This window comes from Macrobrachium rosenbergii, chromosome 15 (genome assembly GCF_040412425.1).
Source record: "Macrobrachium rosenbergii isolate ZJJX-2024 chromosome 15, ASM4041242v1, whole genome shotgun sequence".
NCBI lineage: Eukaryota > Metazoa > Arthropoda > Malacostraca > Decapoda > Palaemonidae > Macrobrachium > Macrobrachium rosenbergii.
In genome coordinates this window covers 37,442,621-37,449,188 of record NC_089755.1, presented here as the reverse complement: position 1 = coordinate 37,449,188, position 6,568 = coordinate 37,442,621, and positions in this window count along the sequence as shown.

Here is a 6,568-nt window from a genome sequence, read left to right as displayed (position 1 = left end):
TTTTAGATTAATAATAGACAGCTATCAAAGCTCTTAAACTTGATCATAACACACGGCAATTGACCCATTTGTATCAAGAGAAATTAATGGCATGTCTAACACCCTTAAAACTGACTATAAAAATCAAGATAAAAAATAAAACGACCTTAAAATGGTTGATGACTCTGATATATAGAGCTAAAATGCCCAGCCATAATTGCAACATATAATTGAAATGTTCACCTACCCTAAAAGAGGTCTTGATTATCACATGTAGTTAAAAAGTCCACGTTCTTAAGAGGGGTCATAATTACGGCAAGTAAATGTAATTTCTCTGTGTGGAAAAATTCTATAAAGAAAAAAAAAAAACAGAATATAAAGACAAAATAACTAACCTTCTTAATACAGACAATAAGCACCGACGTATATTTATCTGTGACAAAAAAAAAACTGTTCGATAAAATATACTCGAACGGACTGAGGAAGTGTCAGCATCTCCTGAATAAGGGTGAGGAGTGTCAGGAAAAAGAGGAAGATCAGATTCATTGGCAACTTTTCGGTCATGAACCTTGTAAAACATGATGTATGACCTAGAACTGAACTTGTAAGAACACTGTAATCGTATGAGATCGGAGTGGCCTGAACACAGAAATGGGTGAGGGGGTTGTTGGGATGGGTGTCCTGGAAGACCAGAAATTAAGGGGGGGGGGTCCTGCTGGGACGGGGGTCACGGGATGGGATGGGGATTGGAGTTGCGATGCAGAAGAGACAAGGGTGGGAGAAGGTTGAAGCAAGAGATAGAAATAAAAGAAGATTCATTAAGATAAAACTATGAATTTTTAAAATCTAATGAATGAGTGTCTTTTTGAAAAACAATACATTTAAATATTTATTATCAATTTCATAACACATCTTCCCTATATATATATATATATATATATATATATATATATATATATATATATATATATATATATATATATATATATATATATATATATATATATATATATATATATATATATATAATACACACACACATTTACTACTGATTACTATTATACAGAACTGTGTATTTTTGATAATCATAATGACGTCTTAACTGTTTCTTAATGTCAGTGTGGCTATAAAAAATACACTCACACATAATGAAAATTTGAATATATATATATATATATATATATATATATATATATATATATATATATATATATATATATATATAATAAATATATATATATATGCGTGCAGGCTTCAGCCAATATGTGAGTCTGCTCAAAGCTTTGAACTCCAGTATCAAAATTCTTTCAGCTCACTATAAAGATTTGTTTACATTTACAGACCCAGTTAGCAACTCGATACCCGGCACTTCTGTCGTAGGTCCTTCAGCGTCCGTACTTGACGAGATTCCTCGGCTGAGTGACATACCTCCCTGAGTCTTTATGACCCGGGAGGTTTTAAAAGATCTGGTGCAAAACACAACAGGATCATCTGAAGTCAAATAGCCACTGCTAAGGGTCGGGTCCTTCAAAACAAATTCTCTCAGGTGAGTCACGATGCGTCCATACCGACAAGGTTAGTAAGTTTATTTATTGATCTCAGTTTTTTTTTATGTTTGGGGCGAATATTTCTCTTACGTTTCATTATACTGCGAATTGCTTGCTTATGTATTTCTTATGGACAGTAGGGCTGTAATATTTTTTTTTGTAAATGACGTAACGAAGTTGAGGAAAAGATTACTAAAGCCAAGTAAATCTAATGGATATTTATTAAGCTGTAAAAAGTGATTTTGGTTATACACATTACATTATACTGCATATATATACATATATATATATATATATATATATATATATATATATATATATATATATATATTTATATATATATATATATATATATATATATATATTATATATATATATATATATATATATATATATATATATATATATATATATATATATATATATATATGTATATATATATATATATATATATATATGTGTGTGTATATGTGTGTATATATGTATGTATGTGTGTCCAATCTGAGAAGGCAACGATTACCATCAGTAAATAGGCAATTTTTAAAAATGGTTTGCCAGGTATATTACATGCGTGAATCGCGATATTCAAAGTTATCCAGTTTCTTTAGGACCGGTATCTTTGGAATCACTTTTATTTAAAAAGATTTCATAAGTGAACAAAATATTAAACCAATCGTCTTTTTATGCTATGTTTAGCCCGCAGCGATCTAATTTGTAATAATCCTCTTACGTGACGCATGTGATGACTACGAGTAATTGTCAATTTCTTGTAGGATGATGTAATGATCTTGGAGGTGAACGAAAACTGAACAAGGATATTTATCTGACAAAACTTAGAGAAAAGGACATTTCCTTTCATACGGACGACCTTCGAAGTTCTGTTTATTTACACAGAGGAATGACGAACTTAAAATGTAAACACACACACACACACACACACACACACACACACACACACGGTGTAGGACATCCAGAAAAACAGACATTCAATATGCATGACCATTTGCCTAACGCTCGTTTTCTTTCGCTGCCAGCCCGTTTTCTTTACTATCCAGCTAAGTGGTCCAGCACGCTCCTGGGACGCATGTTTGCCCAACTTTCCAGGTTCTTCGTATCCTTGGAAATCTCTTGCTGAGTTCCAGTTTTTGTCTTTTTTGCTTTTTTTTTTTCTCTCTCTCTCTAATAGAAGAGGAAAACTGAGAAATATCAAATACTTAAGTTTATCTCGAGAAGCTGGTAAAAAAAAAAAAAAAAAAACTGAATGAAGTAACTGGAAAGAGCTACGGTTCATTGCTTAAGACCAGCATTTCTTCTTCCCTAATAGACTGGCTGGTCCTCCGAGGAGTTCCAGCCATGAACGCTTCGCCAAGAATTGGTCTAATGTTATCTTTTTTTTTTTTTTTTTTTGGCGAGGGCATATGACGGGGGCGGAGTGGGGTATGGATGGTGAGGGGGTGGAGTAGAAGAATGAAAAAGTTCCCTCGGCCGAATTAGCATTCTTCCTACTTGAGGCACGGAGGTATTTACATAATCTTAAGGAGTTTCGCGTCGGTAAAGAAAAGGTGTTCAAAATGCGGGAATTATGCAGAATAGAAATTGGCCCTCCTCCAGAAATTCCTGCCGAAATATGTGTTCGTCAGGAGTAAGGAGGGAATGAAGGAAGGAAGGGGGCAGAGTGGGAGGGTTAGGAATGGAGGAAGCGTAGGAAAAGGAGAGTGAGGAAAGGAAGCTAGGGAGGAGGGGAGGGAAAAAACTTGAAAGCACACTTTGGAATCAATTAGATTTTTTTTTTTTTTTGGAGAAACGTCTTAATTGATTGTTTACCTGGATATGTTATACGGCGTTCAGGAAGCTCCCCTGTTTTGATCATTAAGGGAACTTTTGAGTTTATAGATGAATCACGTTTTTATATGTTAGATAATTTAGCGATTTCTATTGTTATCTAAAGCTCACGCGGATGTTATTCATGGAGACAGATTTTGGAAGAGCGAAAACATGTTATTGTCAGAGATGGTGCTGAGAACAAAAAATAAGATTTCAGCGTTATCATTTTGATAATTATTATTACTTAAATACTAACTTTGTTGTTGATATTAAGAACAACGTTGTTATCATCACGAACAATACAATTATTTTTCTGGCATTGTGGAGGCGGATAGTGATTTTTAGAATTTATATTTATACTAACGAAAAGAAATTTCAAACATCATTTGGACACTCCTTATATAATCAAAATTCAAAATGGTCGTATGTAAACACTTTGCATATAACCTCAGTTTCATGGAGTTAAACTCGCAAACTAACGAAAATAAATAAACAGCATAACAAATAAACTATTCACTTCTCTCAGAGATCTTCAAGGCGCACCTGTTTATATCCAGGCATAACCCAAGCGCCTCTTTAAGACTGAAAGTCGAAAAAAAATCATGTTTCCAATTAGGCACACTAATGAACTGGAGGTGCATTTCTAATTTAGTGCCACACTTATTGGAAGTAGAAGAAGAAGCCCGAGACGTAGAAGAAGGAAATGAAGCCAGTGAAGAACTCGTTAGCCAGTTCATGCGAAATTACTGAACAAGTCTTTTTACCTCACAATAATTTAATCTCGTTGTCTGGTTTCGAAATCTCGTCGCTGAATAATTAAATCCTCGATGGTTTTTTTTTTTTTTTTATTTTGGAGCTTGTATTTTCCTATTTATAATGAAATAATTATACACATAATTTTGACTTTCAGTAGTCCAAACCCTAAACCCTGAGAGAGAGAGAGAGAGAGAGAGAGAGAGAGAGAAACGTGAAAAATTATGCTATGTTTTCAGTAAATAACTCTCTCTCTCTGTTGTTAAGAAACATTATTTTTATCATTTAATTAACTCAAGTATAAGGGTATATGATGGAAAGATGTACACATGATAATTTCCCCCTAAGTATACCACATCAATATAGGGTTTAGTGGTTCTCATTTATATATTTTATAATTCCCTCCAGGAGTGTGGTTAAATATGGGTTTTAGTAAGCTAGCTTTATTCTTTACTACAAGTTCTCAAACAAACTCACTTACAATGAGGAACTTCAGATATCTGAATAACACCTTAAAAGAATACTTTCTCTCTCTCTCTCTCTCTCTCTCTCTCTCTCTCTCTCTCTCTCTCTCTCTCTCTCTCTCTCTCTCTCTCTCTAATATGAAAACTTAATTTGGAAATAACAGTTTTCCTTGATCGTATGCTATGAAACATTCGACCCTATTAATATGCATTTTTCGAACCAGTAGATTCTAAAAATGTTGACGTGCTTTTGGCACAAGCCAAAATTCATTCATATACTTTTGCTTTTAGAAGTTACTCCTGTAGGATTTCAACGTTTCTAGAAAAGTTACATCTGTGATAACGTTTGAATTCATAGTTACTGAAAGTTCCTTTGTCCTTACTGATGAGATATAAATAGCTGAATAAAAAAAAACCTGAGTTCGACTGAATAAAGGAACTCTTTCATAAGTTTTAAGTGTTCATGCCCGCTGGTTACAGCCAGGTTTGTAAAAGTGGGTGCATAAGGCATTCTGATATGCAAAAGTGCAAGTTTTTGAGAGAGAAAAAGAGAGAGACCGAGATAAGCCTCAGGGAAAGTTCTCTCAAAATACAGCAGTCGAAACGACGACTTCTCAGCGGAGATCTGATAAAGGAACCTTTGCGCTTGTAAAAGCACCAGAACACGCCCTTTCCTAAGACCTGTCAGGCACCCTGTGATATATTTATTCTAGTTTTGCTTTTTTTCCCTCTCGCTTTTTTCCTGACGCAGGATCCAGTCACGACACAACGATGTTCACAGATCCTACGTCGTCATGTGCTCACCACACCCTTGACCAGAACGCAGAGAAAAAGTCGAGCAGAAAAGGGGGGAAAAAACAAGAGCACGATTAAACTTGATCGCCTTTGGGGACGTAACGGTGTTCGCGGGACTTATCAGCACATCACGGCAAAAGATATGGAAATTAAGCTCTAGATCGCGAAGCGTAAACACTGTTGAAAGCCCGTCACGGCTGACGTTTATTCTGTCCGATGAAATACTGCATGTATAAAACGACGGATGGGGGAAAAAAAGCCTCTTTATCAAAACACCTTGTATGGGTTTTTGAGATCATTAAGGCTGCGAGAGGTGAGATTCTATCGCGGCCAACAGGTAGTGTTTTGAAATTCAGATTATTTTTTACCCAAGAAACTTCAGATTGTATACATTTCTTGGGTATGAAATGATCGTATCATCCTAGAAAAAGTCCAGAAATAACAGAGGTTTACATGAATTTCATTAAATTCGAGTAGTAATGCGGGAAACTTGCTCGCTCTCCCAAAAGCTGAAACCAGATTCCTTGAGCAGACTAAAAAAATGCTTGCGTTTCGCCACAAGAGTTCCATTTGTTATTTCCTGTTGTGTAATTGACCTTCAGTCTTTATTTCTTTAAAAGCACATGCACCCTTTTATCTTTAAGATGATGGTGCCGTTGAGGCGGTTAGTCTGAAGCTCTGATTCAGGACGAAAAACAACAACAAAAACAAGTGAAAAATGCGCCGCAATTTCTTCGGCGCCGTCGAGTTTTCTGTACAGCGTATAGTGCAGTATGAAACTCTCAGCCACGGTCCATGAAACTCTCAGCCGCGGCCGTGAAACTTTCAGTCTCGGCCCGGTGGTGGCCTGTGTTGTTGACACCTATAGCGGTGCCAGACGCATGGTCATGGCTAACTGTAACCTTAAATAAAATAAAAACTGCTGAGGCTAGAGGGCTGCAGTTTGGTATGTTTGATGATTGGATGGTGGATGGTCAACATGCCAATTTGCAGCCCTCTAGCCTCGGTAGTTTTTAAGATCTGAGGGCGGACAGAAAAAAGTGCGGACGGACAGACAAAGCCATCTCAGTAGTCTTCTTTTTACAGAAAACTAAAACACGGAAAAGTAGGATCGAGGAAGCTATAGATCAGCCTCCCAGAACTGTAAAAATAGTGGAAAACTAAAAAAAGAAACTATTTTTTTAATTTATTAGAGGAAAAGCAAAA